The following is a 26,545-nucleotide window of genomic DNA, read 5'->3' on the forward strand; positions in this document are numbered from 1 at the left end:
TCCCTTTTCTATATCTATAAGTGCGGCCTTCCTGTCAATATATAGGAGCTGCATTAATGTTGTCTTCATGGCCGCCAAGAATGGCGGAGATGAAATGTCCAGCATCGTAATATGATCTTTTTGGCAACCGTGACAAAGACAGTTAGAAAAGGGGTCAACACTGTTTTTCTACCCTCCAAATTCCAATTCGTGAAATTCACCAACAGCATGGCCAGTGGGTCTTTCTGCAATCGGAAACAGCATACATCATTAATCATACCCTTTTATGACTTTTATTGGGGTCCTAAGGGGTTAGCTACTGCTATTTACTGGATTTGTTATCTGAGATTGTGCATCCAAGAGACATTATCAGATAAGCCCTGGGGGAGGTTAAGGTGTTGACTCTAGGGGGAGAGAAAGGGTTAAGGTTAGCAATATCAATGGGAACTATTCAGGATCTGCAAAATTTACCGTCAGCTGCCTGCTTGATCACGGAGACATTGCTAAAGGCCTCAGACCTGCCAAACCAGGAAAGTTACCACTGGGCCACCAGGAACATGTTGTCAACATTGTAATTATGTCATCGTTTCATCAGCTGACATTACATCAATGTTGATATTCGTATGTAGACACGATGAATGCCGGCAAACTATACTGAACCGGTAGTAATCATCTGCGGCGTAGTCTCCAGCAATGTACAAATGCCCTTCTGCACCTCTGATGTCCTTAGTGCAGAACATCTGTGACAATGTTGCTAATGTTCTCCGTTTTTGTCGGAGTCCTACAGTTACTGCTGCCTGTGTATCACAACACCAAACATTATCCAGCGGAATCATTCATTTCCTCAATGGCTTCTGTTTATCCTAAAAGATTATATCCTGATTATACAAGGTGCAATGACATTTGTCAGATCTTGCTTCTGGCACAGTGATGTCTACTCGGCATTTTGCAAGATGCACATTATATTTCATTTAAGAATTTTCAGATAACCTTGGATATGAAAGCACTGAACAACATCAGGGTTGGAAATGAATTTGACATCAGCCAGAAGATAATGCAATTCCTCACTTACATGGCAATCTCATTGTCCTGAAAACGTTAATTGCAGTTTAGAACGGAGGCAAAGAACTAAGGATGTCAGAGCTGTAGCACTAGGTGGCTTATTTCAGAAAAAGTGCAGGATGCACAAATGCGCTGTAACCCTAGCAACCAATACAGTTACGGGTTTAATGAGTTATATTATATTATCATTTATTTTGCCATCTGTTTTCTGTAACTAAAACCGGCTTGTAACCTTAGTTAATAACATGAATTTTTACTTTTTTTTGTGTAATAGCATAGTACGATTGAGTCCAATTATAGACATGGTATCATGTAGTTGAATGGTTAATCTCTAAATGCTGTCTCTTAACTGTGTGTTATTGTGCATGGCTCATCTGCCTAAATAATAGCACATGTCTGAGTAAATATTATTCACCAAACTTAAAGGTCAGACTCCAGGTTCACTACTTGTTTACATGGCTCTATAAGAGACTCTGCATGTGCACAAGTATTTTGCTGTGTTATTGGAGAGCCACCATGCTGTACATCCACCTTACCTTATTGACTGATGTTAGTCATCAATTACGTGTATCCTGTTATATTCTATACAACCTATTGGAAAAAAAAAGTATCAACTGATCTTGTAACTTCTACTACCAACTACTCAGCATCTGAAAATACTGTCCTAGGGGCTTAACAAAACTGAATACAGCCCTGGGTTTGACTACACCTTCGCATCAAAGTCTAAAAGACTAGCAGTTAATGGTTGGACAGATTTTTTCACCAGGTCTTGGAGGTGACTTTTTGTAGGTAGCTTTTAACACCAGAGACACCATTACTGACATCTCTTACTAGTAATACTAAGCCTTCAGACATTCATCGGCTTCTGGTGTAAACCATGCACCTGCATGGTACCCCCATTTGTCAGAAGATACTTCCTAACACCTGTGGGTGTTAGCTTCCTCTCCCCCGCTCAGCACACAGCACTGAGCAGCATGTGCTGAGCTGGGGAGAGAGGCTGTGCTGCTGTCCTCTCTACTCCCACTGCCTGGTCTCTGCAGTGGAGGGGTGGTGCGGAACAAGGGCCCCTACATCAAACTTGGGCCTGGGTATAAAGTACCCCCCTCTTAACGGCACTGGCTGACCTCACACAACTTCCCCTAAAGCACTTGGGCTAACCTGTGTTTTCCCCTACACTCCCAGGAAAAGCCCATTTACCACTCCCAAATGCTGATTCTAGTCAATCAACTTGTGAATGGCCAGCGATCACAAAAGCAGCAGGCTTTCATCGCTGTACGGCTTCACACATGCATACTGCGGGCCGTACGCATGTGCAGTCTTTTGATTATTGCCCGGCCTGCTAATTTGCATCTGTGCAATCATCTCTGAATTAGACACTGTGGGTGACATTTAATGAGATGCGAAAATGTAATTTTTGAGATTTTTTTGGCCAAAAACGGACGAAATCGCACTTTCCCCCGAATTTGCATATTTAATGAGATGCGAAAAACGCTGATTTTGCTGTGAAATCGCACATTCTGAAAGTGCGATTTTTAGTTGCGCCAGATCTCGCATCCAGAGGTTTTCCCAATAAAAAGAATACAATTCGCATATTTAATGAGATGCAAAATCAGGAAAATGAGTCTAAACTTCGCCACATATGTAGACCAGGTTCTGACAGGCGATTTGGCCAGAACCCTGGCCAGATCATTGAGATCTGTGCATGGTCCTGTCTTAAAAAATGTGTAAATTTATATATATATATATATATATATGGAGAAAAGTGGGGTATTCAGGGTGCGCTAAATAAACCTTATACAATTCGGACTGTACAATTCAAATGTTTAAAAAACAATTTATTAAAAAATGCTCACAGGAGCATAGCAGTTTAAACACAAGGTTCAATTACAGATACTGTGAACTGGAGGTATGACAATCTGTATGTACACAAGGTAGATGGATGTCCATAAACGACAAATGTGCCCAACGCGTTTCGTCGTTCGCACGACTTCCTCAGGGGCATGGCATAATATGATAGTCACACTGTAAATAATAATACAAAACATCAATCATATGTATGTTTATATGTTGTACAGAAATTCATTAAAACGTATAATACGAATGAAAAAGGGAGCGACAGGTGTAAGGAAAAAAGGACAAAGATATAAAATTGAAGTGCATAGATCCTTCTGGATCACATACCGGAATTGTAGTAGAACTCTAGGATAATCCTAGGAAGCGCAATGTTTTTTGGCTGTAGAGGTTTGTTGGATCTATAATTATAGACGTGGTATCCTACAATGGGAACCGATAGAATCCTCCATAAAACATCAATCAGAACACAAATGTGGTTGGCGGGGGGGACAAATTGGAAAAAAACAATACATACCACTGGCCGTAGTGTATACGGGTATAGAAACAAATATTCTTGATGAAAGAAAAATGTTATCTGGTGATAAAAAATATATATGGCTCCAATTAGATAAAGAGCATGAAGAGGGGTTACAGAATCTGACTGCCATAAATTAACTACTGCTGTGTTGGCGTACATGGGTTATCAGCATAAAAACATCTAATTAGGATGTCTGCAAGTTGATCAATGCATAAACAATATATAGGTATAAACCATTTGATACAAAACTTTTTCCAAAAGGTACAATAAAAATGCATATATTGACACATAATGGCCCCATTATGGCCAAATACAAAAAATGGAGTGTGTCACTTGCTAGTATTGAGCTGTGACATCAAAGCTTCAGTTACAGGTGGGTAAAAGTGAACCACTTACTAGGTCTTTCAGTCAGAGTAGTGAACTGCTAGGCTCCACACTGGTGAATGACTGAGAGAGAGTGAGCTGGGTATATATAGTGAAGGACTAAAACGTCACTTCCTGTTACCTGTGTTTGATCAAAAGTGTAAAAAACCTTTTTCTAGGTGTCTGGTGTGTTTAATAAACGGCTGTACAGCTTAATGCCTCAGGCGCCACATTAAAGGTGTGGGTTACAACGTGGGGAAGTTATATCCCCATGAGAACTGTTGTAAATAAATCTGTTGGAACGCATGGTGAAATCGCCATGCGTTCCAGTGACATCATTTCCGCTCCAGCGGGTGTAAGCGCGATGTGAGGGGAGTGTTAATAGATGACGGGTGGAACGCTGTATGCGCTCCAGCACTGAGCGCTATCAGCGTGCACCAGAGTGTGTTTAAGGGGATCAGGTGCCGTCCTTGTGGAGCGCAATATTCGTTCCAGAAAGTGGACATAGGGGAAGTGTTTAGCTGATCTAAGCAACTACATTCTAGGTGGAGGGGAATGCGGACATCCGGTGTGTGGAACGCAATGCGTGCCACAGTGTGAATCACTGCCTTAATGAATATCGATGGCTAACAATTAAAGTATTCCCTAATTTACAAAATAATTATAATGGACTATTAGGATGTGAAAGTGTTAAAAAATGAAGGTGATCTAAATGGGCTTGAAATGAATGAAATTGAGAATGAAAATAAAAATAAATAAAAATAAAGATAAATATAAAAATAAATATAAATATAAATAAAAATAAAAATAAATATGAGGAATAGATAAAAATATAGGAAAAAATAAATAAAAATAAAAATAAAAATTAAAATAAATAATAATAAAAATAAAAATAATAAATAAAAAATAATAAATAAATGAAAATAAAAATAAATATAAAAATAAAATAAAATAAAAATAAAAATAGATGAAAATGAATTTAAACAGATATAAATGTAGAAAAATATATATAAAAAAGGGGGGGGGGAGGTCAAAAATATTATTATGAGGGCTGACTAAGTAACCTAGGCTGAGAAGTCGCAGCTCAATTTACAATAAAATTGATGGATAACATAAAAAAAGGTGCTAATTAGAAAACAGTTTAAAGATGGTGAGACATGTATGGGGTATAGGAGAAGCTTGATCTAAAGTTTACTTAATGAACTCCCATGGAGCAATTGAAAAAACAGAAAAAGAGGAATGTATAAAGAAAAGACAAAAGGGCCTATTATAGAAAGGCCACTATGTCGATGCCCTCATTGAGGCCTTTGGGGGACAAAGTGTTGAGGGCATATATCCAATAACTTTCTTGTTGGATGAGCTTGAGCCCCCTATCCCCACCTCTAGGATTTTCTTTAACTTTTTCTAGAATGGTGAATTTGAAATTGTCTTTTGTAATGGTCGAATTGTGTTTGTCCAAGAAGTGTCTTGGCACGCTGTGGATGCGTACTTTGTTCTTTATATTTCTCATATGCTCTTGGATTCGTATTTTGGCTTGCCGGATGGTTTTGCCAATGTACCGGAGGTTGCAGCTGCAGGTAATCATATAGATGACGTGGTCGGAATTACATGTCACAGAATCCTTGATGGTATATGTTCTTCCATTTGGTTGGATACAGGAAAATTTGGTTTTGTCTATGAACTTACAACAAATGCATTTGTTGCAAGGCAAGAGGCCTGGCCTTTTCTCCAAGAAATTGGAGGTACTGGGTATTTTATCGTCTGTGGGTTTTAGTCTGCTGGGTGCAAGCAAGGTCTTAAGGTTAGAAGCTTTCCGAAACACTAAATTGGGTCTACTGGGAAGATGGGGTCCCAATATTGGGTCGCGAAGAAGTAGATCCCAATGTCTTTCAAGGGTTCTTTTTATTAAGTGATTCTCACAATTAAATTGGGTTATGAACGGTCTACATTTAAAGTCCTTCTTGGCTTTAATGGAGGGTGCCAGTAGTATGTTTCTTTCTTGGGCTAGCGCTTTATCTTTAGAGGAGTCAATGAATGGTTTGTCATATCCCCTTTCAAGAAACCGTTTTGAGAGTAATTGGGATTGTTGAATGTAGTCAGAAGTTTCGCTACAATTGCGTCTCAACCGGAGAAACTGTGCATACGGAACACTTTTCTTCCAAGTCGGGTGGTGACAGCTATCTGCAGGAATGTAGCTGTTTGCGTCTACTGATTTGAAGTGAGTCTTGGTGATGATTTCTTTTCCTGGTACGCCTTTCAATTCGAGGTCTAGATAGTCTATTTTAACAGGGTGAGATTTATAAGTAAACTTAAGGTTGAAGTTATTTATTTGTAGGTATGACATGAACTCATTGATGCTGTCCTCGTTACCTCTCCATATAAATAGGAGGTCATCAATGTATCTTCGATACAAGATTATATTGTCCTCATAGATGGTATTATGAATATAGATCTCCTCCCATGCACGCATATGGAGGTTCGCATAGGCAGGGGCAAATTTTGTGCCCATGGCCGTGCCCTGTTGTTGGAGATAATACTGTCCATCAAACTCGAAGAAATTATGGCCCAAGATAAAATTCATACTTTTGACTAGGAAATGTATTTCAGATGCGTTGTTGTTGGGATCATTTTTCAAAATCTGTTCAACTGATTCGAGTCCTTTATTGTGTGGAATTGACGTATAAAGGCTTTGGACATCGACCGTAAGCCAACAGCATTCGCTTGACCAGATTTTTCCTTTGAGAAGGTTCAGCACAGCGGTGCTGTCCTTGAGGTATGATTTTGTTTGTAAAACGTATGGCTGGAGCTTCAAATCTAGATAATGGGATAAATTTGCAGTGAGAGAATTGACCCCTGCAATAATGGGGCGTCCAGGTGGATGGGCCTTGTCCTTGTGGACTTTTGGAATATGATAGAACACAGGCATAGTGGGAAACTTGACATTCAAAAAATCGAATTCATCCTTGCAGATGACGCCCTTTTTAAGTCCAAAATGTAAATGTGACTCTAGTTCCAGTTTGAACTTTTCCGTGGGGTTGTGAGGTAATTTAGCGTAAGTTGTTTTATCTTCTAATATTCTGTTTGCTTCTTTCAGATATTCAGTTTTGTCCTGTAATACGACAGCCCCTCCTTTATCTGCTGTACGTATAATGGTTTCATCATCCTTTTTTAAGGACTTCAAAGCCTTGTTTTCTCCGATGTTTAAATTATGGGGTTTATGAACATTGGGTTTGATTTTTCTAAAATCTTCGCGAACAGCTTCATAGAAGATTTCCACATGGCTACCTCTTGATTCCACGGGATAGAACCGTGATGGTAGTGAGACCAGAGGTTTATCTTCAATTGGTTGAGAATTAGTTGAAGGATTTTTCAAAAAGTGTCTTTGCACCGTTAAGTTCCTAATATATTTATTAAGGTCAATGAAAAGATTAAAGGGATCGATGTGATTATTGGGGGCAAATTTCAATCCTTTGTCTAATACCGAGACCTCGGCTGTAGATAACTTCTTCGTGGAAATGTTAATGATTCCTGTGCCGATTGGGTGGATGGTATTTTTTTCTTTTTTGGGGAGTTTTTTCCCCCCTCTAGATCCTCGGCTTCTCCATCGAATCTCCTTTTCTGACCATGAGGGGAATCTAGACGTGTATGTAGTTCTTCTTTTGTAATTCGTGAAGGCGGATTGATCCCTTGTCCTTCCTCTAAAAAATGTCGCTGATGGATTCTGTCCACAGAGGGGGACCTGAAGTGTTCGTATCTATTTTGACGTGAGTCATCTCGATAAGATGGAACTCTACCCCTATAGTTCCTTCTGGATTGATAATTGTCCCTGGTGTTTCTATAATTATGGTTGTTAGGCCTGTATGTGCGTCCTTGCTGGTCATTATACCTATTGGAGTTGAGTCTATGTCTATTGTGGTCATTGAAATGATGTGGGGTTCTTCTAACCATCTCTCTGGATGTCTGGTCTTCTCTCCGTGGAGGAGGTCTCCTGAAATTGAAAGGAGGATTTCTTGATTCTTTAGGCCAATTATAAATCTGTCCAGTGGCATAATCTTTTTTATCGCGGCTGAACTTTTTCTGTTTTCTTTGAATGATTTCTTTTTCCAAAGAGTTCATTTTATTCTGTAGATCCATTATGTCCCTCTTAAATTCTTCATTCTGGTCAAATTTCGATAGTGAAGATTCCAATTTATTGATTTCATTATCAATAGACGTCAGTTCTTTTTTCCGCTCATTTATTAAAAGATTGATGAGTTTGATAGAACAGTCATCCAAGATGGAATTCCAGATTTTTAAAAAGGGGGTGTTATCACTACCATAGGTGGGTTTTTTTTGCAGTCGTAACCCTCTTGGGATGCGTCCAACTTCTAGATATTTTTCTAATGTGATGATATCGTACCATCCTTTTAATTCCTTTGTTCCTAGTTTTTCTAGGGTATTCAAATGGCTGTAATAATCAATATCGCCGTCCTCAATTTCAAACACCTGCTCGTCCTCAGAAAAAATGCTCTTGGCATTCATAGATCTTTTCGTTCTATCATTTAGAAAGTGCATGGCTGCACCGTGTGGTATCTAACAGAAATATATATATATATTAACACAAATTCGCTTATTTCCTCTAATTTGCACATTTTCATGCCTAAATATCGCACATTTTCATGACTAAAATTCGCACATTATCACACTTATTTGCACTTTTTTTACCCAGAAAACCTCATTAAATATACGAATTTGCAGCAAAAAATGTGATTTTAAAAAGTGCGATAATGGGCGAATTTAAAAATGACTAAAAATCGCATCCTATTAAATTTCACCCTGTATGCCTCAGTAAATGGTGGTATTATATCATCTGATTATTCCTATTTGCTGGTTTAATATCCTTCATCTGATAATAAATAAAATCTCTTTTGATGTATTTACCATGTGTATCAATTTACGACTTCCTTTCCATATCCCAGTGACAGGGCAGAAATCTCCCCCCTATTGTTAGATCCCGAGAAGCAGCAGATGTGTCAGCACAAGGAAAATAAACACCTCTTAAAAATAGACATAGCTTTATATGCAGATTAAACATGCATAATTAAGCTAGAGGGATACAAGAAAGCATTATAATTAAATTAAAGTTTCAAGACCATGAATTAAAGTAATATGAATATGGGCGTCGCCGTTTGCAGCAAATGCACAATCTCTGATTAGCATACTGTAACGGTGGACAGCCTGTTGATATATAGGCCCTTATTCTGGCTCACTCGCAAAGGCAAATTACTTCTCAAATGGACAAAACCCATGCTGCACTGCAGGGGGGGCAGAGAGAATTAGATTATGGGTGGGTTATTTTGTTTCTGTGCAGCGTAAATACTGGCTGCTTTATTTTTACATTGCAATATAGATATCAGTTTGAAGTAAAACCCCACCCAAATCTCATCCTCTCTGCACATGTTATATCTGCCCCGCCTGCAGTGCACATGGTTTTGTCCATTTGAGAAGGAATTTGCCTTTGTGAGGGGACCAGAATAAGGGCCATTGTGTGTGCCTGACTTTATGGCAGTCACCTAAAGACTGAGTAGACCATTCCCAATCCTGCTTATCAGAAGGTTTATTCATACATACAGTACCCTCCTTATTGCAAAGCTGACTCCAAATACTTATAAAACTGTGGGAGGCAGAGAGTGAAAGCAGTAGGCATGGGAGCAGAGGAGGCACTGAGTGGCAGGGAGAGGCAGACGGAGACAGAATAATACAGTGGGAGGCGGAGGTTGACACCAGAAGGCAGGCGAGCAGAGGAGGCACTTAGTGACAGGGAGAGGCAGAGGGTGACAGTACAAGGCTGTGGGAGGCAGAGTGTGAAAGCAGTAGGCATGGGAGCAGAGGAGACACTGAGTGGCAGGGAAGCAGAGGGAGCCCGCATAATGCAGTGAGAGGCAGAGGGTGACACCAGAAGACAGGGGAGCAGAGAAAACACTTGGTGACAGGGAGAGGCAGAGGGTGACAGTATAAGGCAGTGGGGGGAAGTGTGAAAGCAGTAGGCAGGTGAGCAGAGGAGGCACTGAGTGACAAGGAGAGGCAGAGGGTGACAGCAAGTTGCAGGGAGAGGTTGACATATAGAGGAAGACTGTGACAACAAAAGGCAAAGGGTAGCAGAGGTTGACAGCGGCAGGCAGGGGAGGGAAGGGGTGATGGGGAGCATTGGATGACTGGGGGAGGCGGTAAGTGGCAGGGGTACAAGCACAATGTCCTGCATGGTGTAGAGAACAGGAAGCATGTACGGTAGTGGGTGCAGGAACACAGTGGTCTCTACTCTGTCTGTGACAGGCCCCCATCCTTTCCCTGTGCTAATTCACACCTGTGCGCTTAAGTCTGAATCAGGCCCTTTGTGGCTTCTCCAAAGGGGAAATAAGAGACCCTTTAATATTTTACAGTGAGCAAACATTGTTCTCCATCTGTGTACTCCGGGGTGGGGGTGGGGTGAGGAAGCGCGAGTGGGCACCAGCAGGTTGTGTGTTGGAAGAAAATTCATCGGAAATTATTAATAGTTCACCCATTGGTACAAATGGATGAAATGTCGCCAATGACCCGTTGCTGATTGGATGTCTGCTAGTACCCCACTGTGACATCCACTTGATCATTAGCTGTAAGGTCATGTGCTATTTTAGCAAAAGTACCCATTACTGACTAAATAAATGACGTGATTTAAAGTGTATTTCCAACAGCTGTGGAGGCCTTGTAGCAGTTCACACACTGCGGCCAATTACTCAATTTGCACACCTGCGCCTAGATTTCCTCTAAGGCACCAGACAGTGGTATTCGGGGTCAGGGAGGAGTGGGCGTCAGAAGGCAGACATTTCTAGGACAGCATGGTGGAGACACAATGAGAGGCCTAGACATGCAGAGCAGGATCTAGAACCCCAGTAACTTTCCTAGTCTATTGTAATCAGGCAGTGGCGCAAGTTCATCCCAGTTGCGCGGAGGCAAAATAACTGTTGGTGCCCCACCCCCCGACAGCACCTTATATAAATATATGTATGCGTGTGTATGATCTGTATGTATGTTATGTATATTTTGTTTAAAATAAAGAGATTTTAACAACTATGGTCCTGCTAGGAGGGGGAGTCAGCCACAGAAGTGATAGTGAGGGCTTTTAATTAATTGATTCAAACTTGCAGAGGAGGAGAGGTGCCCCCCTTGGGAGCAGGAGCCTGGAGGCAGATGACTCCATTGCCTCCCAGAGTTACGCCTCTGTAATCAGGTAAGTTACTTTGAAGGGCATCAATGTCAAATTAACTGTTCAATAGCTATTTCTAGTATGCAAAGAGGGTTAGACACTACATGAAATAGCAGCATGGTTGGCATAGTGGATAGCATTCTTTCCTCATAGCCCTGGGTCTTTCTCCGAAAAAGTTGTTAATTTGATGCCCCATAATAGTCCCCTAGTTCATATTATGCCACATTACACTGCTTTACCTAGTTAATATTATACCACATTGTAGTGCTGCCCCTAGTGCATATTATGCCACATTACAGTGCTTCTTCTAGTCAATACTATGCCATATTACAGTATTGCCCCTAGTTCATATGATGCAACATTACAGTGCTGCCCCATGTTCTTATTTTGCCAGGTTGTAGTCAATAATAGTCGGATGCCATTATGTTTCTCAAAACAGAGACATGTCACCACCATTGCAGGGAAGGAATTAGGCCAGGATATCCGTCCCAGGCCAGAGATTTCCAGGCCTCTTTTTTTAGCATCTGCGGTGACCATTTTGCTCAACCCAATGAGTCAGGCAGGCAGTTAATGGTGTCGGCAATTATCCAATGCTGTATCTTAGGATATAGCTCAGATCATTGATGCAAACAGGATCCGTGACATAATATATAAATATAATATATAAATGATATATTTATATACGATATATATATATATATATAATTTAACCATGTCAACATTTGTGAATGTCAACCTTGCCGACCAGACAGTACTCTGTGTCCATGTTGACATTCTAACTGTTGACACTAAGGACCTGTCAACATTCTGATCGGACACCCAAAATAATCCGTGCCCGGAAGACCTGTAATCTCTTATTTCTTTTGACAATAAACCACTTTTTAAACTTCCTGCTTCACTATATACCGTATACTGTATACATGCTTGGTTTTTTTGTGCTATGGATCCTTGTTGAATATGTAAGTCACGAGCGGTTGGGTTTTTCGGAGAATGTGCATGTATAACAGAGCAGGGGGGAAGTAATAGGGGGAAGCAGAGGAAATTTGTAGGTCAGGCTGTTCTAAGAAAACATTTCAGTAGCAGATAATAAGGTGAAGGATATTGCAAGTACTATATGATTCAATTTTAACAACCCAGTCAAACGGATCAAGGTCGTAGCGACTGCACTGGTTTCTATACAAAGATTTTTTTTTTTTTAACCAAATATGAATATGTTAATTTAGTATTTGGAGTCATAGTTAATCTCATGCTTTAACATATTGATACGTTTCAAATGCAAATATTTCCACCTCCATCTCTCTTCATAATAGCTCAATGTTAAACACTCTCTTCATGTGCAGAATGTACAGTATATGTAATTTGGGAGAAATGTCTGTCTGTATCTCTGTGCAATGTGGTTGGTGCACCGAAAGGTCTAGAAAAATATTACATGTTCCTACTTCCAGTTAGAGCATTTCCTTTTATTTGTCAACATGGACCCCAAATAAGTATGATGCGTATGCTCGTACCGTTCTCACTAGTAGTTGACATGAATCATGAAGTATGAACAAGTCTGTAAAAAAAAATACAAATAAATTGTAAAATACTCATGTTGACCTTTTTATGTTGACATTTTGCTTAAGTCGACCTTTTGACAATGTCGACTTAGTGCATGTCGGCCTTTTTCACGTTTCTTTCTATTGCCTGACAACCAATAGTGATCAACCTATTGACTGTTGAACTTAAGCAGCCCATACACGCTGCGATGCGGGCTGTACGATGTGTGCTTTGAGGTGCGCGCTCCCGCGGCACCTCATCGCACAGTACAAAAAGTATGTGCTTGCACTTTGTTTTAATCACATTGCATTGCATTGCATGCACAGGCAATGCAATGCAATGTGATCCATGCTAGTTAAGCATGGAACGCACGCCGTATCGGGACGTGTATGGGCGGCATTAGACCTATCAACTAGGGAAGCCAATCCCGGGGCATTTTTTCAATCCCGGGATTCGGGATTGAAAAATGCTCAATCCCGGGATTCCCGGGATCCCGGGATTGGCTTCCCTAATTTGAAAAAAAAACGCCCGGGCCACCCTGCACATTCACAAAACTTACGTTTGCGGGTGCTGGGTGGGTGGGCGAGCGTGCAGATATTGCTGGGAGCCGGGTGGGCTGCAGGTATGTCCGCTGGGCAGGTGGGCAGCTTCAGCTGGGCGGGCGGGTGTACAGCTTCGGGTGGGCAGCTTCAGCTGGGCGGGTGGGTGGGCAGCTTCGGGTGGGCAGCTTCAGGTGGGCGGCTGGGTAGCTGTTCGGGTGGTCGCGTAGCTTGGCGGGTGGGCGGGCGTGTGCTGTGTGCTGATAAGCCGGGTTGCTGGGTGTGTGGGCGGCTCCGCTGTGTGGCCTGCGCAGCGTGACAGCTGACCTCATCACGCTGCGCAGGCCGCACGCCGGGTATGGGAGAAGCCTGGCAGCGTCTGAGTGTGTGCTCAGACGCTGCCCGGCATTAGACTGCACATGTGCAGTCTAATCCCGAGATCCCGGGATTGGCCACCCTAGCTGCAAGCCATTTCCTGGTGCATTCCAATAATTCAAACTCGTAGAGCCCTTCTCCATCATGCCAATGCACCTGCACACAAGTCCAGGAAAGTGGTGGATTTTCTGGCCCATGAATACATCCTAGAGCTTGTTCCTCCCTTGCACAGTCCAGACCTGATCCTCTATCCTTCTTTTTTGTATCACAAATCATGCACAAGATGCAAGGAATTTGTTATAAGTAACCAGAAATCGCTGTGGAGACCTTTATCCAGTATGTAGACTGGTCCATCTGCTTCACCTAGTGGTTTGGCTGCATGCAACTTTGCAAAGCCCTCTAGTCCCAGTCAGACGCAGCGCCTCTCAGGGAATCTGGCAATTCCCTGAGCTGGCTGAGAGGTGCTCCATCTGTATATAGTAATGCTTCTTAAAAATATATTTAATGAATATACAGTAGTAAAATAAAACAGAGCTTACTGTACATAATTCTACTGTAGTTAGACCACAACTCCACAAGTTGTTTGTGTACAGTATGTGTTATATATGTGAGGACTTTGTTTAACTGTGTTAGAACAAGAAAGGTGGAAATCCTAGCAAATTTTATTTTTCTATAACTTCCTGTAGTGCCCATTCCCAGCATTTTGTGCAAATTAGAAATAACTGGTAAAATGGTCACCATGCCATTTTCCTGGAGACCTGGGCATGCACATGAGATTCTGGCAAACCTCTAGGGTCTCCCAGTGACCACAGTGCTCAGAGACTAATGACCTGCTGGCAAGAGAGAAGGCCTCCAGGTAGAGACATCACATTGGGTCCCTTCTCTCTTAAAAATTACAGTAAACATTTAGTTTTTCATAAGGTTTTTAAAACACATAACGCACTTGTTCAACAATGGCATGGGTGAACAGCGGAAAGGTGAAGTTCTACAATAACTAAGTCCAGATTTCTGTCCAGCTGAGATAACTGTATGCGACACCTACTCTATCTGAAAAATGTAGACCATAGGGGTCACCCAAGAAACCTGACCAACCTGAGGTACATCTGCAAGGAATAATGGGGCAAAACTCACACTCAACAGTGTGCAAACCTTGAAGAAACTTACCCCAACAGATTTAAAGCTGCCATTGGTGGTTCTACCAAGTATTAGTCTACAGGGGTTGAATACTTTTGCAAACACAATTTTTCAGGTTTGTTTCTTTTCAAATATGAAAACAAATAATTATAAGTTTCAAAATTACTGTCTGTTCGTCATTTGTAATACCAAAAAATGTGACTTGTTGGGGGCTGAATACTTTTGCAAGCCACTGTTTATATATCTTTTAGAAATTGTTCTTAAAAAGATTTTAACATTTTAAACCAGAAAATAATGCTTTAATATCCACATTTTTAACTACACTGTATGGCAGTAAATGGCTGTTTGTTAATATGCTGCTACGTTACCCAGCTGCCTCTTGAGTCCAGCACATCGTCTATGAAACAAGAAAGAAAATAAATTTTTGATCCTATGGTTTCAGCCGCACAGGAAAATATTCTGTCATTTTCTTTGCAAACACCTTTCCCGCATTTGCATCTTCAATGATAGACAAGGTCAGAGCGAACCCTCTGGACAGTTTCTTGACAGGCTTTTTTCTGCTGCGGTGACAGCTGAAGAGAGCGCACTGCGGCCCAGACCACATGACTGTAATTTGAAGTGTTAATTGGCAAGAACTTAGATGACCTTGAGAACCCATAACTAATACCTTTCATGTTTGCCAGCCCTAAAAAACAATATTCATCCGTGTTATCTACAATTAAAAAGATGACCATTATTTTTTCTTTAATTAAGCAAATTCAGCATTTAAAAAAGTAATGCAATGGAAATATAATTGTAGCATATACAGTATGTTTTATGAACTTACAATTTGACATCCAAAATTTTGAGTGGGGGCTATTTAGTAACCATGGCAATGGTCAGTAAACTGTGTGTGTCACCACTAGCAACCAAAATCGCCTTTTATGGTCCAACTTGCAATTGGTTAATTAAAGCAAAATATGGTCATTGTTAGTTATTAAACGTTTGTCTTTACTTGTAAAAAAATAAAATAAAAATCACTGCATTTTCCACACTTAGGGGTAAATGTAATCAAACGTCTAAATATGAATAAAAGTTATGTTGCACATGGCAAGCAGATAAAGTGCAGAAGTTGTCCCAAACAACAAGTCCCCCATCCAACTAGCAGTTCATAGGCTTTGGGCCTGATTTTTGTTTGTAGACAATGGCCGATGTTCATGCACTTCAAGGTGTCCTGCGATCCCACATGTCACGATCCGGTGTGTTGAAGCAAGCTCTCTTACCGGCTAAGTGTCTGCGCAGGCTGAGCTTGCAGTTCAGATCCAGACGCAGTCTGCGTCCTGGGCGCTAAGCATTTTTCCGGCAGTCATCTCCCGGTACCTGCAGTGTGGCTAAGTCCGCGGCTGAGCGCTGAGTGACCGTGTCCAGTGCACGGCAATCCTACAGTCCGCTGCCATTGCTCTCTGTCACACGCATGGTGGATACAAACAGACTTTCCCACCTTAGCCTGACATGGGGTCTGCCATGCCCCCTTCAGTCACATGTCAGTCTGAACCAATCCTGTGCAGTCTAAGCTCCCTGTCATACATACTGTACATGGCTGTTGTCAATCTGAGACATGAACAAGATGCTCTATACTTATCTCTGCCACCAGTTAAATGTGTATACAAATACCACTATAATAACAAACAGTTACAAGACAGAACAAATAAATGAATAAAGTGAATCCAAAAAAATGTCAAATTATTTTGATGAATAAAACATTCTGCATCAAATCGCCAACTCCACTGCATGTAATAAACTTTTATTTATTTGTTCATATTTTTTCACTTTTTTATTCTCCGTACTGCATGTCACGTCGACGTTTGTTGCAGTATCACAGCATCTGGTTGTCACGTCACCATTTGTCACAGTATCACAGCATATGTTTGTCACGTCACCGAGTGTCGCAGTATCACACCATCCTGTTGTCACGTCGACGTGTGTTGCAGTATCACAGCATCAGGTTGTCACATCGCCTTGTGTCGCAGTATTACAGCACCTGGTTGTCATGTTGCCGTGTGTTGCAGTATCACAGCATCTGGTTGTCACGTTGCAGTGTGTTGCAGTATCACAGCATCTGGTTGTCAAGTTGGTGTGTGTCACAGTATCGCAGTAAGAGATTATCACATCGCCGTGAGTCGCAGTATCACAGCATCTGGTTGTTGCAGTATCACAGCATCTGGTTGCCACATTGGCGTGTGTTGCAGTATCACAGCATCTGGTTGCCATATCGGCGTGTGTTGCAGTATCACAGCATCTGGTTGTCACGTCGCCGTGTGTCGCAGTATCACAGCATCTGGTTGTCATGTTGTTGTGTGTCGCAGTATCACAGAATCTGGTTGTCACGTCGGCATGTGTCGCAGTATCAAAGCATCTGGTTGTCATGTCGCCGTGTGTCGCAGTATCACAGCATCTGGTTGTCACATTGCCATGTGTCGCAGTATCACAGCATCTGGTTGTCACGTTGCAGTGTGTTGCAGTATCACAGCATCTGGTTGTCAAGTCGGTGTGTGTCACAGTATCGCAGTAAGAGATTATCACATCGCCGTGAGTCGCAGTATCACAGCATCTGGTTGTTGCAGTATCACAGCATCTGGTTGCCACATTGGCGTGTGTTGCAGTATCACAGCATCTGGTTGCCATATCGGCGTGTGTTGCAGTATCACAGCATCTGGTTGTCACGTCGCCGTGTGTCGCAGTATCACAGCATCTGGTTGTCATGTTGTTGTGTGTCGCAGTATCACAGAATCTGGTTGTCACGTCGGCATGTGTCGCAGTATCAAAGCATCTGGTTGTCATGTCGCCGTGTGTCGCAGTATCACAGCATCTGGTTGTCACATTGCCATGTGTCGCAGTATCACAGCATCTGGTTGTCATGTTGCCGTGTGTTGCAGTATCACAGCATCTGGTTGTCACGTCACCGTGTGTTACAATATCACAGCATCTGGTTCTCACTTCGCCATGTGTGGCAGTATCGTCAAATCTAGTTGTAGCATTCTTTATTAGGATCACTTCCTGACCATTTTCATGTGTTTTTCATTTTCAGCATCTGGTTGTCATGTCATCGTGTGTGGCAGTATCACAGCATCTGGTTGTCATGTCATCGTGTGTGGCAATATCACAGCATCTGGTTGTCACATCGCCGTATGTCTCAGTATCGCCAAATCTGGTTGTAGCATTCTTTATTAGGATCACTTCCTGACCATTTTCATGTGTTAATACCTAACGACAGCAGCCCCCTGAGTTATTCTTGCACACCTGCTATATTGCCACCATTATTTGTCCTGCCATGGCTAATGTCTGAGTTATGTCTTCTAGGACTGGTATTTAGTAGTCTGAAATTAAAAAAGTAAGTTTTGCATTGAAGGATAAAAGTAAAATGGATTCTGAATCTTGCTCTGACTTTCCTCTGCTGATCTGTGTAACATTCATTATTCAGTATAGATCTGGACTGAGCTGTAAATTACATGACAAAGGATTAACAATTAAAACACACTTTTATATGGATTATGATAAAAGAAAAGTGGAAGATTTTGCACCAGCATAGAGTTCTGGCATCCTGGTCATGTAGAACTTACGCGTTTCGTGATGGTCACCAAGTATAAATAAAACTAGGGAGCCTGTGCAAATTGTTGTGCCTATGATGTGTACTGTACATATACTGGGTTCCTTTGTCCTGCTTCTGCAAATCCACAATGTAGGAACCATTTGTTTCATGCAGATAGTTTGCTCTTGCTGATAGAGTTGGACAGGACAATCTTTTGGTTTTGGATGAGGCTAGTGGTGCAGGTCCTGGAACAGCTGGATAGTGGGGTAAATGGTCACAGGTCTCTGAGCTAAGGAAGAAATCTCCATTTTTCACTGTCATTCATATAAAATATCCAGATGGTGCCACACATGAACAGTAGTTTTACTGTTTACTTTACATTAATGTGTGGCACTGCTCTAACATGGTCCAGTAAGGGAATGAAGCATCATCAGTGGAGGAGTCATATTGAAGACTGTGAAGCAATGTCTTCCTGTTCTAACACATGTAGTAGATATTCCTTGCAAAATTTCAAACATACTGTGTTTAAACCTTGTAATGGAACTAGGGTGACCAATCCCGGGATCAGGATCGGCCCCCAAAACGCCGGGATTTCAATCCCGGGATTGGAGTTTCCAATCCCGGGATTTCGGGATTAGACTTCTCCCCAGAGGTCACGCTACACAGGCAGAGGTGGCGTCCGGCAGTGTGATGCCGAACCGCCGTCCACCCGCCCAGCCAGCACGCGCACCCGCCCACCCAGCCAGCGCGAAGCAAGCGCGCCAGCCTGCCCACTCAGCCAGCGCGCCAGCACTCCAGCCCGCACCCAGCCAGCAGCATGGACGACCCGTCCACCCACCCAGCACCCGGTCTCCTGGCAACCCTGTTGCACCCTCAAATTTAAGTACATGTGGGGCAGCCAGGGCGTCTTTTTATTAGGAAAGCAATCCCGAATGCCAGAGATTGAAAAAATGCCCCGGGATTGGCTTCCCTAAATGGAACACCAGCTCAATTATATGAAACCCACAGAGCCAATGGGAGGGTCTTCTACCTATATCAGCTGCTCCTGTTGTTTCCATAGTGTACTTGGGATGCCACCAGGTCTTAAACCTCCAGCAACAGGAACTTATACAGTTGGCTGGAGACTGCTGTATTATTTGATTGGAATAGTAACACTAGGCAGCCTAATATCTAACAAGGGAATGGTAATGAGTCATCATTGCAGGGATCCTGGAGGTGCAGCTTGCCCCCGAGGAGTGCTATGGCTGCACTTAACCTTAGAATGCGGCACCTTGCTCCTGCCACTGAGCAGGATCTGCCACTTTGGTGTCAACCCTCGGTGGGTGACACTAGGGCCTGGCCTGCACCACCTTGTGATGCCCCTGAGTAGCAGGAACTAGTTTCAGGTATGGTTGGGAATCCAGAGCACTGATACCAGAGTACAGGATTCCGCAAAACAGACCAGCAACTTATGCAGAGGTATAAATCATAACCGGCAGGGAAGAGTGGGCCTGCCTTATAACACAGAGTAGTTGGGCAGTGAGAATGGAAAGGTCCATATAATTAGGTATTTCCTGCAGCTGCAGTGCTGCATACAGCCGAGACATCTAGACCGCATCCACCTTAGCTATCCAGAATAGATACCGATTGCCTAGCAATGAGCGGGACAATTGGGCATTGCGGGCATATGACCCGGTGTCCTGGTTGTCGGGCAGCATCTGTTATTGAGGCGCAGTGGTGCCTTGTAACAAACCTCTGTAAAAGTGTCTCCAAATTAGACTGACAAGCGTGCATTGTGATGTGATCTGGAGGGCACTGGTGCCAAAATAAAATTAATGTGTGGCACTGCTCTAACATGGTCCAATAAACCCATTAAAGTAACTGGTCACTCTACAGGCAAGAGATGATTCTTGTGTTGCACAGATAAATGTACTGGTGTTATATTAATGTTGGGCTATACTTAAAACACATGATCTAGAATGTGGCGTACCGTTGACTACACAGTAAGACATTGTCTCTTGCATTGTGTTGCCTACTAGAGTCTTCTCACCGGATGGAATTCCGTTGTGTAATACAATATTGCTAGATTTAAACTAACGTGATTCTTAGAAACCTCGCACTGGCACAAATTGTGAAAGGTTCCATCTGCTATGTGCCAGTGGAAATCTGAACCGTCCCACTGTGTATTTTACTGACAGTGCCAGGGCAGTTTTCCACCCCATTTGCTGAGCTGGGGACTCCCTCTTGTGCTGATTTAACAAACACTTCTGCCATGAAACTTTTCAGACAAACCAGTAAAAGCGGTTAATCAGCTGAGCCATGTCCCGTTCGACCCCATGTGACATAATAATGGCAGATCCTTCCCATTTTGCCCGTTCAAATTGATAAAAGTAAAACAAACAATCTTTTATTGATTGTTTATATATAAATATTAAATACAACTATAACCGAACCAGTAGCAAACGCAGGATTTCTAAAGGGGTTTTAATAATACAGTTCACGATCTCCCACTCTGCAGAATATTGGAGCAAGTGCCGGAGTCGGGGTGAGTGGTAGAAGAACCCAATAATGACCCTGAACATTAATATACAAACTTATATAAAGATCTATTTTTGTCATAATGATGTAAGGATCTCCAGGTACAGAATGTTGGATATATGTGCGTACAAGCTTGTAAAAGTAGCAGAGCTTCTGTTTACACCAGCAGCTGAGCTGCCTTACAATCAGCCCAGTTACTTAACCAGTGGAGTGATTTTTAGTGAAGATAAAGCAGACGTACTCACTGTTGCACACGCTGGTGGATGGAGCTTGAGGGGAACAAGGTGTCATGCCACTCAACAGCGAGTAAGTATAAAGTATGTACGTACCTGGTAGTAGCACAGGATGATGGAACAGTGGATATATCACAGGTAAACACGAGACTCACTGGAGTTAAGTGGAAATCTACTGTCCTTCGCTGTCGCACTCTAACACATAGAATTTGATGGCAGTCTTATCTACAGTACTTGGCCCATATAGACTGCTCTAAAACACAGTCCTATAATGGCTCCCGACAAGCTCAGTAGTAGCTTCAGTGGCCATCTTGGTAAAGGGAATGAAGCTTCCCTGGAGGAGTAGCGACATGCAGCCTGCGCTGCCAATTAAAGTTTCATTTCAAACCAACTCTTCAAAGTATAAATCCAAAGCAGAGAATGTTCCCCCTCCAAAGAATGATTCTGCATTGAGCAGAGATTACATTACACTGTACATTGTTCCTCGTCACTTTGGACCTTGTGGCCATAGCAATGCATTCAGACCTGTATATTGGGTGATAATTAGAGCAGAGATTGAGGCATTCATTTGAGATTAGGGGAATTAAATTGTGGTTAAAGGTCCTGGGCTAATCTTAAAGCTGCAGATATGCGGCCGTGAGGCTCTATTTCTCTCTCTCTTGTGATTCCATTTTAATAAGCAGCTTTCCCTGCTCCCAAGCATGACAAACATACCACTTTTATTTCCTAAATCCCCCGGCTAATGGCTTTCTGTAGACAAATAGTCTCTTCAGCTATGCAGCCACTGGTAACAATGGCATTTGTACCCGCTGTTCACCTATGCACGCTTTAATCTTGCAGTGATACACTGGTGTGTGTACTCGCTGTTCATCTTTGGGGTGAGAGCAGGGGCACATATGGTGTATGGGCAAAGGCAGATTTGGGTTAGAGGAAGAGGCACATATGGGGTAGGGGCAGAGGCACATATGGGGAGAGGGCAGAAGCATATATGGGGAGAGGGCAGTGGCACATATGGGGAGAGGGCAGCGGCACATATGGGGAGTGGGAAGAATGTGCAGCTGTTTTAGTCACTTATGCTGTTAATATACAGTTTTATATTTAATCAGCCAAAATATTTCAGATTGAGGCACCTGTTCTCAACTATTCTGCATCTGTTTCCTCCTATTCTGTATCTGTTTCCTCATATTCTGCATCGGTTTCCTCCTATTCTGTATCTGTTTCCTCTGGTTCTGTATCTGTTTCCTACTCCTCTGCATCTTTTTACTCCTATTCTTTATCGGTTTCACTCTATTTTTCATACCAAGGTGCCATTTTCTAAGCTACATATACCACTTATTTGGTTGCGCCATGATATACGAGTGGAATAGCTATATTAGCTATATTAGCCTCCAGGTACGTCAGTATAATCCATCTACAGGATGAAAAAATTAGGAGAGGGAGGACAGAGATGAGATAGAGATGGAAAAATGAGGAGAGGGAGGACAGAGATGAGATAAAGATGGAAAAGGAGGAACAAAGATGAGATCAAGATGGACAAATGAGGAGAGGGGAGAACGAGATGAGATAGAGATGGACAAATGAGGAGAGGGAGGAACAGAGATCAGATAAAGATGGACAAATGAGGAAAGGAAGGAACAGAGATGAGACAAAGATGAAAAAATGAGGAGAGGGATGAACAGAGTTGAGATAGAGATGGACTAATGAGGAGAGGGAGGAAAGAGATGAGATGAAGATGAACAAATGAGTAGAGGGAGGAACATGGACGAGATAGAGATAGAAAAATGAGAAGAGGGAGGACAGAGATGAGATAGAGATGAAAAAATTAGGAAAGGGAGGACATAGATGAGAAATAGATGGACATATAATGAAAGGGAGGACAGAGATGTGATAGAGATGAACAATTGAGGAGAGAGAGGGGACAGTGATGAGATAGAGATGGACAAATGAGGAGAGGAAGGAACAGAGATGAGATAGAGATGGATAAATGAGGAGAGGGAGGACAGAGATGAGATAGAGATGGACAAATGAGGAGAGGGAGGAACAGAGATGGTTAGATGTGGAAGACAGCTAGCAAACCAATGACATATACTGAAGAGATACACACACAGGCACATGCACATATTATAGATAGTATGATATAATGGGTGACATTTAATGAGATGCGAAAATGTGATTTGTGCGATTTTTTGTAAAAAATGTTCAAAATTGCACTTTTCCCCGAATTCACATATTTAATGAGATGTGAAAAATGGCAAAAAACGCAGTGCGATTTTTAGTAAAGCCGGAACTCGCATCCAGATGTTTTCCCATTGAAAAGTATATAAATAGCATTATTAATGAGATGCGAATTCGGGAAAATGTGTCTAAACATCACCACATATGCAGACATGTGCATGGTCCTGTCTTAAAAAATGTATACATTTTTTTTTAAATGGCGTGGGGTCCCCCCTCCTGAGCATAACCAGCCCCGGGCTCATTGAGCCGCACCTGGTTCCAAAGATACGGAAAACAAAAAAATCTGGGGGTCCCCCATATTTTTAAACCAGCACCGTGCTCCAACGCTACACGTTTTGTCCCACGTATTTTTGGAACCAGGTTTTTTATTGTTTTTTAACACAAATTCGCAAATTTTCATGACTACAAATCGCACATTTTCATGACTAAATATCGCCCATTATAGCACTTAATCGCATTTTTTCCCCGGAATACGCAGCTCATTAAATATGCGAATTCGCGGCAAAAAATGTGATTTCAAAAAGTGCGATAATGGGCGATTTTGAAAAGTAACTAAAACTCTCAACCTATTAAATGTCACCCATTAAGTCAAAAGGTCAATATTGCAGTTTTAGGCTAACCTTAGTGGTGGCCTAATTTCAGTCCAACCATAACCTTAGCCATAATTGCAGCCTAACCCTAATAACATGCTTCAGGTTCATAATGTTGACTTACAGTACACTGCCGACATTACAAATGTAATCAATCAATAAGCTCTTCAGCTCATTCCAATCGGCCAGGTTCATTTGAGAACAGCTGAGCACGATTCCAGAATTGCGTTCCACCGGGCTTGTAAAAACCAGGCAGGAGAGAATTCCCCCGGGGCGGCACATTTTTACTGGAAAGGCCACTTGATCATAAGTGACAAACAAGCAGGATATAGTGTGGCAAAAAAAATATAAAAGAAATAAATCTGTAACAAGGCCCCTTCCGTGACCTTTCTTGTAGAGAAATTGATTACACTCGTCCGGAACAGCGTAGAACCTCAGTGCGGCCATTGTATGGTTCCTCGCAGAAATAAGCCAGCAACAGGACGGTTATTTCTCTCCCTCTATTTTTTTTCATTATCAGTAAACATGATATAGATATTGGAAAGTAGAATATGAAGAGATCAATTGTCATAATTCGCTACAAGCGTTACATTTAGCACCAGTTGATGAATGATTCAATAGTCATTGCTGGTGTCTATAATGGACTGTAAGTAATTTATTACAATTCCACAAACTGTGGCCCCTGGGTCTCCGGGATGTTATTTAGTAATTACTTTGAGTATTGATGTCTTGCTGGAAAAGTAATACCATCCAAACTATGTATGTACATGTTTTCATTAAGTACGTTTGTCCTTTCTGAATGGCTGCGGGGAGAAACAGAAATGATTAGATGCGCCTTTCATCTCTCTCAGCCCTTTTTAGTTTTTAAATGACTTTTGCCAGAAAGGAAGAAGAAGAAAAAAACAACACACAAGACAAACACGGGAAAACTGTGCAACGGGAAGTATAGACTCCGGCAGGAGGCCCAGGACTGACACCATTTAATCTCTGGCTTCCGATAAATTGGTGTCAGTCACGGCGGTGTGCGTGCAAATGAATTTTATATTGGTCATTATGTATGCATTGTATTTGAATCTAGGCCCAAGAAAATGTAAATTTAATATTGAAATTTTGTGATGGATATCTTTACATGCAAAACCCATGCAATAATAAAACATGGAAGTCATACTGATAAGGACCCACTACTGGCTCCTACTGTTACTATACAAAGTAAGTGGTCAGCGACTATTTATTTATTAATAGTTTCTTATATAGCGCACACATATTCTGCAGCGCTGTACAGAGAATATTACCAGTTATTTTTATAGCGCACACATATTCCGCAGCGCTGTACAGAGATTATTATTACCAGTTATTTATATAGCGCACACATATTCCGCAGCGCTGTATAGAGAATATTATTACCAGTTATTTATATAGCGCACACATATTCCGCAGCGCTGTACAGAGATTATTATTACCAGTTATTTATATAGCGCACACATATTCCGCAGCGCTGTATAGAGAATATTATTACCAGTTATTTATATAGCGCACACATATTCCGCAGCGCTGTACAGAGATTATTATTACCAGTTATTTATATAGCGCACACATATTCCGCAGCGCTGTACAGAGATTATTATTACCAGTTATTTATATAGCGCACACATATTCCGCAGCGCTGTAAAGAGAATATTATTACCAGTTATTTATATAGCGCACACATATTCCGCAGCGCTGTACAGAGATTATTATTACCAGTTATTTATATAGCGCACACATATTCCGCAGCGCTGTAGAGAGTATATTTGAACACTCACATCAGTCCCTGCCCCAGTGGAGCTTACATACTATATTCCCTACCACATGTACACGCACACACAGACATTCTAGGGTTAATTTGTTGGGCGCCAATTAGCCTACCAGTATATTTTTGGATTGTGGTAGGAAACCGGAGTACCCGGAGGAAACCCACGCAAGCACAGGATAATATACAAACTCCACACAGTTAGGGCCACGTTGGGAATCAAACCCATGACCTCAGCGCTGTGAGGCGGTAATGCTAACCATTACACCGTCCGTAGTGCCCCGATAACGCACGAAGATGAATGTAGATCATTGTGGCTCTACCGCAGAAGTTTTCTTACTGTTATTAATATTTGGTGTTGATGAAAGTGTCTATGTCCAGCTCTATCTCTGATATATGATCTGTCTGCAGGGGATGCCAGCCAGCTGTCGGAAAGTGAGCAGTCAGAAAATCGATGCTGAAATCCCGACTAGCATGTAGAAGACCAGTGCCAAAATTCCAACATTGATGGAGATGGCGACGCTGGAGTACACACTGCGGGTATCCTGATTCCTTCCCCCAATTTGTGTAACGCGTACCCTTGCACGGATCACTTTGCTTGCCATGAATCAGGAACTATTATATTTTCCCACCATGCTGACATGGATGGTGAAGTAAGAACAAGCCGGTTAAAAAAAAAACAAAAAAACAGGAAAACTTATATTGACCTCTTCATGTGTCCAGGGCCGGCGCCACCACTAGGCAGTGCTAGGCATTTGCCTAGGGCGCCGGCCACTGGGGGATGGTAGTTGGGAGCAGGGTCCCCCAGAAGGCTGTTGGGAGCAGCCTCCCTTCCCCCCTGGATCAGCGCGCCGGCCGGGCGGCACATGTTAATGCTGGGCAGCGCTGAGCACTTGGCTCACCTTCAGACGCTGCCCAGCTGTACGCGGAAGATGAGACTGAATACACAGCACAGTGAGCCCTGCGCCCTCCTGCCCGGTAAGCGAGACCTCCTCACTCCTGCCTGCTGAGCCAGCTCGCCCCGCCCGCTGA

The 26,545-nt window shown here is 42.3% G+C and overlaps 1 long non-coding RNA gene across 1 annotated transcript in view; it reads left to right on the forward strand.

Moving 5' to 3' along the window:
• Positions 1-26,054, forward strand: part of LOC146045958 (uncharacterized) — an 82,357-nt gene extending 56,303 nt beyond the window's left edge. The window contains exon 3 of the long non-coding RNA XR_014465696.1: positions 25,925-26,054. This is a non-coding gene — a long non-coding RNA (uncharacterized LOC146045958). The remainder of the gene's footprint in view (positions 1-25,924) is intronic.
• The last annotated feature ends 491 nt before the right edge of the window (positions 26,055-26,545 follow it).

This window comes from Crinia signifera, chromosome 11 (assembly GCF_055691185.1).
Source record: "Crinia signifera chromosome 11, ASM5569118v1, whole genome shotgun sequence".
Classification (NCBI taxonomy): Eukaryota; Metazoa; Chordata; class Amphibia; order Anura; family Myobatrachidae; genus Crinia; species Crinia signifera.